Below are 12,036 nucleotides of genomic sequence, written 5' to 3'. Positions count from 1 at the left end.
CCAAATAGAAGAACACGTTACCAACGCATTCCTCTTCATGTATGATTGATGTCAGTCTTTATCAATTAGAATTAAAATTTTATTTCAATGATATACATAAATAAATATTAATAACATCTATATTAAATATAAATATATAATATTAAAGTAAATTTTTAATTCTAATTAGAAAATAATATCCTTCTCCCAACAAATACAAACATGCTAAACAAATTATTATAGGATAAAATAATTTAATAATTATTTGTGGCTATTTACACGATAAATTTTGTGCTTTGAATATAACATTTATCAAACCTGGTAAAGATAAACTTATTGATTGGAGACCATTAAATCACAATCAATACTTTTTTGTTTGTTTAATTCCTCCCAATTACAACGATAAAGATCATTTTTCTTAACAAATTATTCACAAAGTTTACCTGCAAGATACTAACATACTTTCAATATTTATAGGCGAGTACAAATGCTTATTTTCTTATATATATGTTTTTTTAAATATATTTTTATTTTTTAAATTTAAAATAAATTTATTTTTAGTCTCTTAAATTTAATATTGATTTTTTAAAATTTTTTGTGATCTCAAAAATCTTATTTTAGCCCTTGAACTCAAATTTTGTTAAGGAGTCTGTGAAATATTGTTGTATAAAATCAACTTATTAGTATTTTTGTTAGAAAAAAATATATCACATTAAACTCAATTGAAACTATATAATTGTCTCAATGTGTCACTTTCAAATATGTTATTTGTGATCTAAGGAATTAAAATAAGATTTTTTTAAATTATAGGGACTAAAAATAATAATTTTAAATTTAAGAGATCAAAAATAAATTTATCCTAAATTTAAGGGATTAAAAACATTTTTTATATTCATTTGTTTTTATATTGTGATATTATAGTTCAATTTAAGTTTTTTTTTGTTTTTAGGAATTATTATAATTTTTGTTAAATTATGAGATTTTCCTTACATTAAAATCTGAATTTTTTTCTTTTTGTTATTCAAAATACTCAAACCCAAAAATTTACACAAAAGAATTGAGTCCAATTTTTTTCTTATCAACAATTTGTTAGTGGGTTATATGGTATTTGAGTCACTTGACCACATTAATCAAAGTTAAAGTTATACAGTGTATATGTAAACATGTTTAGCTCAACTTCAACTAAAGTATTTTTAATTTGGTTTTTTATCAAAATATTTTATAATTGGCCTTGACTAAAGTATGTTAAAATTAGTCTTGCCTAATGTTTCGTCAATTAAACCTTATAATGTGCATGATTTTATGTGTGTGTGTGTGACTACATAAAAAATGAGTTGAAAATTCATATTTAAGGGTCATAAGCTAACTTTAACACAAGGTTAAGAGTTTTTTTTATGTGCCCATTTAGCTTTTCTTGTCTTAACCTGCGTGGATTTATGCCAAGTGGATCAGACAAACCCATTTTGATAATTTTTATTCAAAGGATTTCTTGCACCTATGATACAATTGATAGAGACCGTATTGTCCATAGATTTTGTTAACATTAGAACTTCAACACTTGCTTTGAATAACTAAGTAGTAAGTAAATTCTTTAGTTGCAACATGTGCATAAAAAGGGCCTTAAGAAGATAAATCCTTTGATTCATTGAAGAAAACCCTAAACTTTATTAAAAAAATTATTATATTCATACTTTTACAAATTATATAAAAAATTATACTATTAATAGTAGATTGTAATGTTTAAAAAATGGATCAAACTAACCAATTAGACCAAAAACTAATGGTATAGCCAATCTAAGTCTCTTTTTTTATTGGATATGTCATCAACTTGGTGTGAACTTATTGAGTTTTCAAACAAAATAGTGAATTGATATGTTACAACCTGATCCAATTTATGCTAAAAAGATTAGTGAGCATATATGTCAACATCTTTTTTTTAATATATGTATGCAAATACAATTTGTATATTGTATCTTCAATATCAAATTATATGTTAAATAATCACCAAGTCATGTGATTTAAACAGTAACTCATTAACTTCGTACCTTAATGAAATTAATTATTAATTCATTTTTAAAAACATTGATATATTGTATTAAATAATTTATCATGTAATATAAATAAAATAATTTCCAATCAGGTCATATACATTGTATTAAACATGATATTTAAAATAAAATCATATATTCAATAATTATCATATGATTCAATAGTAACCCACTGGTTCAATATATACCTTAACCAAATCAATATTGATTCATTATTTTAAAAATTTGATATATTGAATTAACAATTTATAACATATTATAATAAAATATTATATTAAACATTTAGTCAAAGTGACATTTAATAGCGTGTCAACTAGAATTATAACGTCACGAGGACAAAATTGAAGCAATCATAGAATCATCATCATAATTTTGGGTTGTGACTAAGGCAAGGCCAATAGACGCCAATCGATTTTTATAACACACACACACACACACATATATATATGTGTGTGTGTGTGTGTGATTAATGACTATATTTAATTATATTATTTATAATTAGTTTGTTAAAATATAAGATTATATAATTATTTAAAAATGTCTCTATACATAAATATTATTGTAAAATTATTAGTTTGGAAAAAAAATTTACAATTAAAAACTTATACTATATTTGTTTGAATTGAATAAAAAATGTTATTGAAATAATCATAAAAGTTAAATTTCATAAAATATTAAAACCTATATATAAAAAATATTAAAAAAAATGATAGTGAATATAACAAAAATGATAATGATAATGATAAGAATGTCTTGTTAAAGAGTAATTCTCTTAATTTATATAAAAAAATAATTTTCTAGTTTTGATTTTTTTATAAATGTCAAATTGTTATATTTATTTTTACTTTTTAGCAACTTATTTAGAAATATTTTAAAATATGAAATTACTTTGAAATTTTTATTTGAATTTCAATAAATAAGATTTTTAAAAAATAATATTGTATTATTAGAGATTATGACCTTTTTTTTATCACTAAATTGAAATTATTAAAAAAATTATTATTATCAATCAAATTAGTGTTTCATTATAAATATTAAACTATTAAAAAAATATTTTTAAATGCATGAAATATATGTTAATTTATAAAATATTATAAATAATATTTGTAATTACTTTTCAAAATTAATTTTTTTAGATTAATTTGAAACTATGTTGCAAAATGGTTATTGAATGAAATATCCTAATGGAGATTGTAACATCCTATGATTTTTTTATTTTTTAATAATTATTAATTCGGGGGAATGAGAATAGTTTTATTTTATATTGTGATTAATGGTTATTATTTTATATATTTTAATAGATTTAATTATTAAGAGGAGAATCATATATTATTAAGAGAATATAGGGATTTTAGAGAAATAAGGTATTATTATATTATATATTAGAAGAGAAGGGAGAACAACGATTATTATTTATTATTCATCTCATGTTCTATGACGCTCGGGTGCTCTAAAGAGGATGCATCAAGAGAACAAGGAGGAGGAATCATCAGAGAGGAGCCAAAAGCGTAGATCAAATATTTTTGCATTAGGGAGTGAGAACACTCATTCTTGAGATTTGGATATATGCATGAAGGGTAGAGGGATTGGCCCCCAATCCCATAAGTTTTTTGTTTGACGAAATTTGATTTTCGTTTAATGTGGTTTGATGAGTAGAATCAAAGTAGGTAATTTAATTGATGATCAGATGCTTCTAAATAATGAATTGAGTGCTTTGTAAAAGGGAATTAGAACCTAGACAGATTGATCCCCAATTCCATAAGATTTATGTTTGATGATATTTGATGTGCGTTTGATGTGATTTGATGAGTAGATTTGGAATATGTAATTAATTCGATGATCAGATGTTTTAGAGTATATAATTGAGTGCTTTGTAGAAAAAGTTAGAACCCTAGAGGATTGACCCCAATCTCATAAGTTTTCTGTTGGACAAAATTTGATGTGCGTTTGATGTGATTTGGTGTGTAGATTCCAAATATGTAATTTATTTGACGATCAAGTGTTTTTAGATAATTAATTGAGTGTTATATAGGAGAGGGTTAAAACCCTAAGGGGAAGGATTTGATGAATTAAATGGAAATGATTCTTAGATGTTTATTAAAAGATTTATGATGGATGACAAAATTAATTATTATAGAGGAAAAATGAATTTCTAGTTGATATAAATGATTTGAATGATGGATGTATTTTATGCGTTTTGGGGTTTTGAGTGTAGGAAGCGTATTTTCATATGTCAAATGATATTTTATATATGATGTTTCATGATGTTTGTGTTTATGATTGATTTATACGATGATGAATGTGAATATATATATATATATATATGTTGACGAACGATGGATGACATGATGATGAATGACGTACATACTTTGTGATAGATGATTTTTATGTTGATAGATAAACTTGATGTGGATTGATATACATGTTGGTGAATGATGATTTAAACGATGAACATGATGTGATAATATAAAAGCATTTGCATGATGGTGACATGAATCATACTTGCATGTTTGAGGTTCTGGTGGGAACCTGATGTTAAGTCAGACAAAGCAACTCCCGGCTAGGTTTTGAATTTGATAAATATAATACATATTGTTATTATTAACCTGTGTGGTAGTATTTCAGATATGTATAAGAACAGGCAAAACTAAAGCATGAAGCATGGTCGAACAAAACAAGGATCAGACAAATCAAGCCAAATAATAGAAGGATCATGAATTGTGCACCAGACGATAACGAATATCAAACAAAGATATGTCAAGGACAATTCAAAACGCAACATAAGAAATCAAAAACAAGTAAAAAACTAGACCAAGACAAAAGTTGACTCAGCACCAAATAAACATCAGATGAAGCTCAATGGTCAACCACACAAAGTTCAACAAATTAAACATCAGTTGTTGGAAAACACAAGACGGAGAAATATTCCAAATGGAATAAAAAGTCATTCACCTTCAAGACTGATCAGACGAGATGACAAAGTCAAAGTCTAACTCTTAGACGCAGACTCAAATTTCCAGACGCAAACGAAGGATGATGAAAAGCGTCTGAAGTCCACTAGTCACAACGAAGAAGATCATATATCATCTCCATTCATAAGAAAAACACACAGAGTTATCAAAGATATGAAAAGAAAGAAGAAAAATTGAAGAGCGCGAATTCACAAGTCAAAGTTGCATGTGTCAGGGTAAATACACCTACTTTTCAGAAAAAGGCAACGCCTCTACAGCTACAATGACAGGAAAAAGACAAACATACCTAGGTTATGATTGAAGTCAGAAATAAAAGGGAACAAATTATGCAAAGGACTTCACGTAACACGGATTCAGCAAGCAAAACATTTAATGCAAGATCAAACGCATTAAATGAAAAAGATCTGTGGAGCCATGAACGAACGTTTATCTGCACCAACGGAAAGTTCCGCCTCAACAGACACATTCAAATTCAAACAACGGGCAGATTTATCACAAGGCTATAAATATCGAAGCCCGAGAAGAGAAGAAACAGAGAAGAGAAGCAATAAACAATAAACAAAAGCAAGTGTCAAAACAATCTCATATCTCTTTGTTTAGATTTGAATATCCGTGTAAAACTAAGATAGTTTATCTTAGTGAGTGTAGAAACTACCCAATCCTCCCCGTGAGAGTAACATACACACTCTAAACACATTCTTGTAAAACTAAGGTTGAATACCTTAGTGAGTATAGAAACCATTCTATCCTTTCTGTGAGAGTCATATACACACTCAAAACATCTATCGTCTCTAAAGCCTGAAGAGGCTAGTAATAGAATACTCGAAGAACCAGAAGTGGTTTAAGAATACTAGCGTCAATGAGTGAAGTTGACGAACTAGGAGTGGTTGAGAATACTCGGGCAACCAGAAGTGGTTTAAGAATACTAGTGTCAACGAGTGAAGTTGATTAATTAAAAATGGTTAAGAATACTTGTAATCCATTGTGATTAGTGAAACCCTTCAATTGAAGGAGACTAGACGTAGCTCAGGACGAGGGAACCAGTATAAAACTCTGTGCATTGTTATTTGATTTATAAACGCAGTTTTACTTATATTGATTTATTACACTGAAAAACTTCATCTACTACTACTTATTTTCTAAACAATATTTAGACGAAATTATATTTGCTTGACTTAAGAAACTATTTTTGAACAAACGATAGATCTTCAGATGCAAAGTTTCTTCTAACCAATCTTGCACATTCCTTAAGTGCTTGAAATATTATTTTCAGACGGAAAGAATCCCTTTTGCGAAAATATTTTTAAAATTCTTTGTTCACACACATTCAACCCCCCTTCTGTGTGTTTTCCACTAAACTTCACTTGATGTTGAGGTTCTGATGGGAACTTGATGTTGGTGTTCTGGTGGGAACACTAGTGTGTTGGTAGCCTAAGGTTAGCTTGGGACTTAGGTACCAACTGTATATTTATGATGATGACGATGGTCGGGTACCCCATGCATTACATTTATATGTGTGTGTTTGTGAATGAGATGGATGATGTTGTTATTGAAGTTGAAGTATATAAATGGTTGTTATTTAGTTGAAGTACGAATTGTTGTTACTATGTTTTAAAGTATTAATTGTTGTAATTATATTTATTTATTGCAAAGGAATGAGATCTATAGAGTTAGATTGTTCTCACTCCCTGTTTCTTTTGTTGACGTGTTTTGGTATGTTTTGCAGACATGGACCCTTAGCCTTGGGAAGAGCAAGGGGAGGCCTAGGTGTGTGTAGCTCTAATGCCAATGTGACATCAGGGATTGGAGTAGTTTAGGAGTTATATTTCGTGTTGATTCAGTATTTTATTAAAATTACAATTTGTTTATTACTACTCCATTTATTTAATTTTCCAATGAATAGGATTGTTCATTTATAAATTCTATAAGGATGTGTTTTGAGATTTTATGAGTTATGCATGTTATTAAGTGGTATCATACGAGGAGTAGATGGGTGTCACAAAGATGATGAAATTTTAAACTATTAGATTTAATTAACAATTTATTGTGAAATAATTAAAATAAAAATTATAAATTATTTGGAAGTAAAACTTAAAAAAATTGTCTTATGTCTAAAATTTGTTAGACACAACCCTGTCATAATTCATTAAAGAAAAGATATGGAAAACTCTAAAGAAAATATCTTTGACTTAAAATAATAAACAACAATTTGTGGATCCAAGTAGAGTTAGGCTTTGTCCCCTTAAAGTTTTGAGTTTGAATCTTATGAGCGAAACAAACGTGGTTAAGAGAGGAGACTCCACTAAAAAATTTCATTTAAGTTCCCCAACAAATATTAGTTATCGGTAGATTTGATGAATATTTTTGCACCAATAACATGAATACTAAATAATAATAACAATAGTAATAAACACAACAATGATAAAAGACACAGAAACAAGATAGAAAAGCTTACCTCGAGATAATAATCCTTGGTGGGTGCAACAATGAAGAAATACAATAGCAACATATATGTCTTTTCCTTGAAACTCCAAAAGTAAAACAATGAAAAAGAAAAAGAAATATCATAAGCTTGGTGTTTTACACTAAACTTGAATTTTTTTTTTTTTCTGTTTTCCTATAGAATGTTGTCCTTTTATATAGAGTGAAAAGTATTGGAATCAGGATGAAAATAAGTTATGTCAAGTTAGGCTTTGCTAGGCTTGAGCTTGAACTTACTTTAATATATATGACCTAAGTATAACCTACATAAAAGTCTAGTCTAGCATACAAGTTTGTTTAAAAACCTATTTTTTTTTATAATAATTCAACACCAATATATAAGTAAAAATATGTTAAGTTTTATAAGATTTGAATGTAACTTGTTTATGTAATACAAACGTATTTTTAAGGTTTAACATGACATTTATGACACATTTTAATAATATTTTTATGGTCTAATATAACTTTAAAAAACATATTTTGCAATAAGATCTCTAAATACCACATAAATTTATCTCTAAACAAACTTATAAGCCTTTAATTTTTATACAAGTTAACATCCTCAATATTTATGTATAATTTTAACACTTTATAAAATTTTTGATATAATAATAAAAATGATAAATATTTATTTTATTTAAATAAGTTGGCCTGGTAAGTCTAATAGGTTTTCTAAATGGCCTAAAGCTTTTACTTCTAACTAAATAAACTTTAATAAAAATATTGGTCTAATATATTTTCTAAAAAACACTTGGTCTAATGTAGACTTGATGTAGACTAGACCAAGTTTCTATCAAGCAACTTAACCTATTTCCACTTATAGTTAGAGTAAATTACCCAACGTAGGACTTCTTAAGTAAGTTAAATTAGAAAAGTAAAAATTGTGGGATTTAAAGTTTCTAGCATACTTATATAGCCTACTTTTAAGTCATTTTTCACCAAGATAAACATAGATTATGATTTCATGGTAGAAATATGAGTTAAATTTTTTTTCTTAATCTTCCAATTACCTAAAGATCACCACAATAGGATAAGTATAACTTTGCTCCATCTTTGCTTAAAAATAATCATAATAATTAGGAGTTATACTTTGTTTGAAAGGGACTACAAACGAATAAAATTGTTAAAAAGAATAGAGTAATTATTGGACAAAGATTTAATGGAAAGTGATATTGTAAAAAAAGAATGAGTTACACAATAAATATTTTATTTCTTGTATAGGTGTTAAATGTCACAAAAGAAAGACTAACAATGCACACCTTTTGTTTCTATCCTTCATGTAACATTCAGGACACATTGAAATGAGAAAGATCTTGAGGTTGTAAAGGTGTGGTATTATAAAGTTGATGATAGCTTAAATAAATTAATTAACATTACTTATTCTAACAATATACATATCTACTTTTGGATGGTTGATTACTTAAGAACTTTGTAGTTAAGCATATTTTACTTGAAATAATTTAGGGATGGGTGACCTTTGGAAAGTTATCAAGAAAGTGTGTGAAACATGTGTGACCATGCGAGAATGAGCCATAATTAGGTATTAAGAAACATATGATTGAATTTAACAAGAATATCACTTTTATGTCTCATATTCAATCAAAGGCAAATGAATGGAGGGATATGTTACCCTACAATGATTAGGTTAACATTGGATCACCCATTTATTTTCCTTAATTGGGTGATAATGACATATTGTAAGATGTTAATCTTTGTTTATAAAATTTAATATATTAATAATTAAATATTATTACTAATTAAGTAGAATTTATTGGTCACACACATAAAATAAATGTTTGGAGTAAAGTCGTTAAATTAAATATAATTTAATTTAAAGGTCAGTTTATTAGAAATGTTTTAACTAATTAGCAACATATTTGATTATATAATGGTTTAATTAATTTGACAAGAAATTGGGCTTGTATTGGACAAACTCAATGAGGTGGTAAATTAGGTCAATAATAATCTATTAACACTCATATTAACCTTGTCATACCTATGCATTCATTTCAGACAGAAAATAAAGAGATTCTTTGAGGACTTTGTGTCATCTCACAAAACCCTATTCATGTCCACATGTGGCTAGCACCAAAACTTTGTTCTTATGTTGTGTGCATGGACTGGGTAGAGACATCATACTCTTTGATGCTTGGTAATCAGAAGGAAGAAGTTGTTCATCCTTCAACTAAAGAGAAATCTCTCCAAAGAATGGCACAAAGCGCACTACAAAAGGTAAAACCTTGAAACACATAGTATGCTTATAGACAATGTATGATATGTGGAAAGAGGTTGTTCTGTTCATGGGACCATTTTATTAAAAAATGTTTTTTTTTAAGAACTGCCCATAAAACTCCAACAATTTAGGCATATTACCCTTGTATTTTGGAGTGCCTTAGTCATAAGATATATTTTTACTTGTATTTCCCATTTTACCCTTGTATTATGGGGTGTCTTAGGTTATAGGATTTTATTTTGTAGTTAGGGTATCTTTTTAGGGTGAGAAACTAGGCCTAAATGTATTTTTAGTGAGCATTGGGTTTATTTTTGGACCTGGAAAGACTTAGGCCCAAGAGGAGGGTACCTAGGTTGCATGGTCTTATCATGCACCTAGTTGTAGCTTAACCAAGCCAAAGATTCCATCCTTGGCCACCAAGCAGGTGTCACATTAGGGTTGCATGTGGCATGAATTTGTGTTGAATTTCCATCACATTTATCATGGAAATGTGCACACTTGATGACCTAGCCGTCACCCTAAATGTGTGCCCACTACATCACACCCTAATCTATTTATACCCTAGGTATTGCTTCATGTAATCACTTTGGAAATCAATATAGAGTGAGCATTTGAGCCTTTATATTATCCTTAGTCCCCCTTGGTCTAATTTCGGCCAAGAACCCTACCTATCTCCACCTTGAGAGAAAATCCTAGAAGTGGTCTTCATTACCCATGAAGCCAAACCCTATAGTACATTCTCAAGCCTTTCATCAAACACCTTTCCCTCACCCTCCACTTTTGTCCATTCTTCCATAATACACGCCCCTTAAAGAGCTTTGATCCAAGGAGTCAAGGTGTCCTTCCCATTGATCATCATTTCTCCATCAATGCTAGCAAGGATGCCATCAATTTCCATAGTATTAGTTGAACACTTGGCCATCGTATGACCGTATATTTCACACTTTTTACATATAAGATGGAGTTCCTCATACTCTACCTTAAACCAATGATTTCAAAACCATACACACTCCACCATAGGAACATTCAAATTAATCTCTACACACACACACACACACACGTAAACCTTCCTGAGATGCATCCATTGTTTAAATATCTATGTGAACAGGCTTCCCAATTGCCGTAACGAAATCCATAAGAATATTCTCATCATAGTACTCTAACCCTAAACAGGGGAAATGCACCCACACAAGTGTGCTGTCAATCTGCATCTTATAAAATCTGGTACCCACAAATGAATTGTCAGATAATGATCAAATACCATCCAAGGGCCCCTCGATAGTACCGACTCCCTATCTTGAGGAAGATACATATTTGATCATGTAGAAGCCAAAACCAACATCCACCATGTCAAAGTCCCTACTACCAAATCACCCGTAGTTTGTCACTTAACGTGAAAAAAGCTTAAGAATTTCCCAAAAGCTTAACAATGATGGCATCCTTCCAAGAGGCATGTAACTCTTGTAACACTAATTCATCAACAAAGCATTTGGGCTTTAACCTATTCCCATCCTCTAACTTAATGCAAATTTTTTTAGTAGCGAGTAGGTCAACCTTCACACGACGTTATATCAGATGTTGTCCTAGCACCTTATTAGAGAACAATGTTTTAACTTGATCCACCCATGTCTAGTGCCTCATTTGATGGATCAGGAAAGGGAGACAAAGGTTGAGTAACCCACAAGTACAGACGATCATCAATCTCCATCTAACCCTAAACCATAAGTCATTACTAATTTCTCTCTACCAATTAGTATTCTTACATTTTTTTTAATTGATCTTATAGGTTATTAATTTATTTAATTTGACTTTTTATTATTAAAAATTTTAACTTAATTTCTTAATTTTTAATAAAGAGGTGAAGTGATTTTTTCATTTAAGTAAGACTAAAATCATTATAATTTTGTACACACAACATAATAAAAAATGATATATATATATATATATATATATATTTGGTAAAAAAAATGATATATATTGTCATGTGTAAACAATCTATCATTGTTAATCTTAATTAGATAAAAAATACATTATATTATTATTTAATATCAAGAAATTAAATTGAACTTTTTAATAGTATTGAGACTAAATTGAATTAATTAAATAAAGTAAATAATAAAAAAATATTTTGACCTTTTTTATTCTAATTTTAAATTCTTATAATTTTATTTTCTAATAAAACACTTTCAACAAAAAATATTATTATTATTATTATTATACATCTCAACAAATTCTATTGAAATTTACTACGAAAAGTGGTTTATAATATATCTGGATAAGATTTGTAGATATGCAACAAAAGTATATTTTCTTTATGTATTTT

The 12,036-nt window shown here is 28.4% G+C and overlaps 1 long non-coding RNA gene across 1 annotated transcript; it reads left to right on the top strand.

Annotated features, from left to right (window-relative positions):
- Window positions 1-2,570: 2,570 nt before the first annotated feature.
- Window positions 2,571-6,947, top strand: LOC145958861 (uncharacterized). Its single transcript, XR_014434407.1, has 2 exons — window positions 2,571-3,562; window positions 6,726-6,947. It is a non-coding gene; the product is annotated as an uncharacterized LOC145958861 (long non-coding RNA).
- The last annotated feature ends 5,089 nt before the right edge of the window (window positions 6,948-12,036 follow it).

The sequence above is a fragment of the Cajanus cajan genome, chromosome 6, assembly GCF_000230855.2.
Source record: "Cajanus cajan strain Asha chromosome 6, NIPB_CcT2T_4, whole genome shotgun sequence".
NCBI lineage: Eukaryota > Viridiplantae > Streptophyta > Magnoliopsida > Fabales > Fabaceae > Cajanus > Cajanus cajan.
Note: the sequence above shows the minus strand (reverse complement) of the source record. Positions and strands in the feature narration are given on the sequence as shown.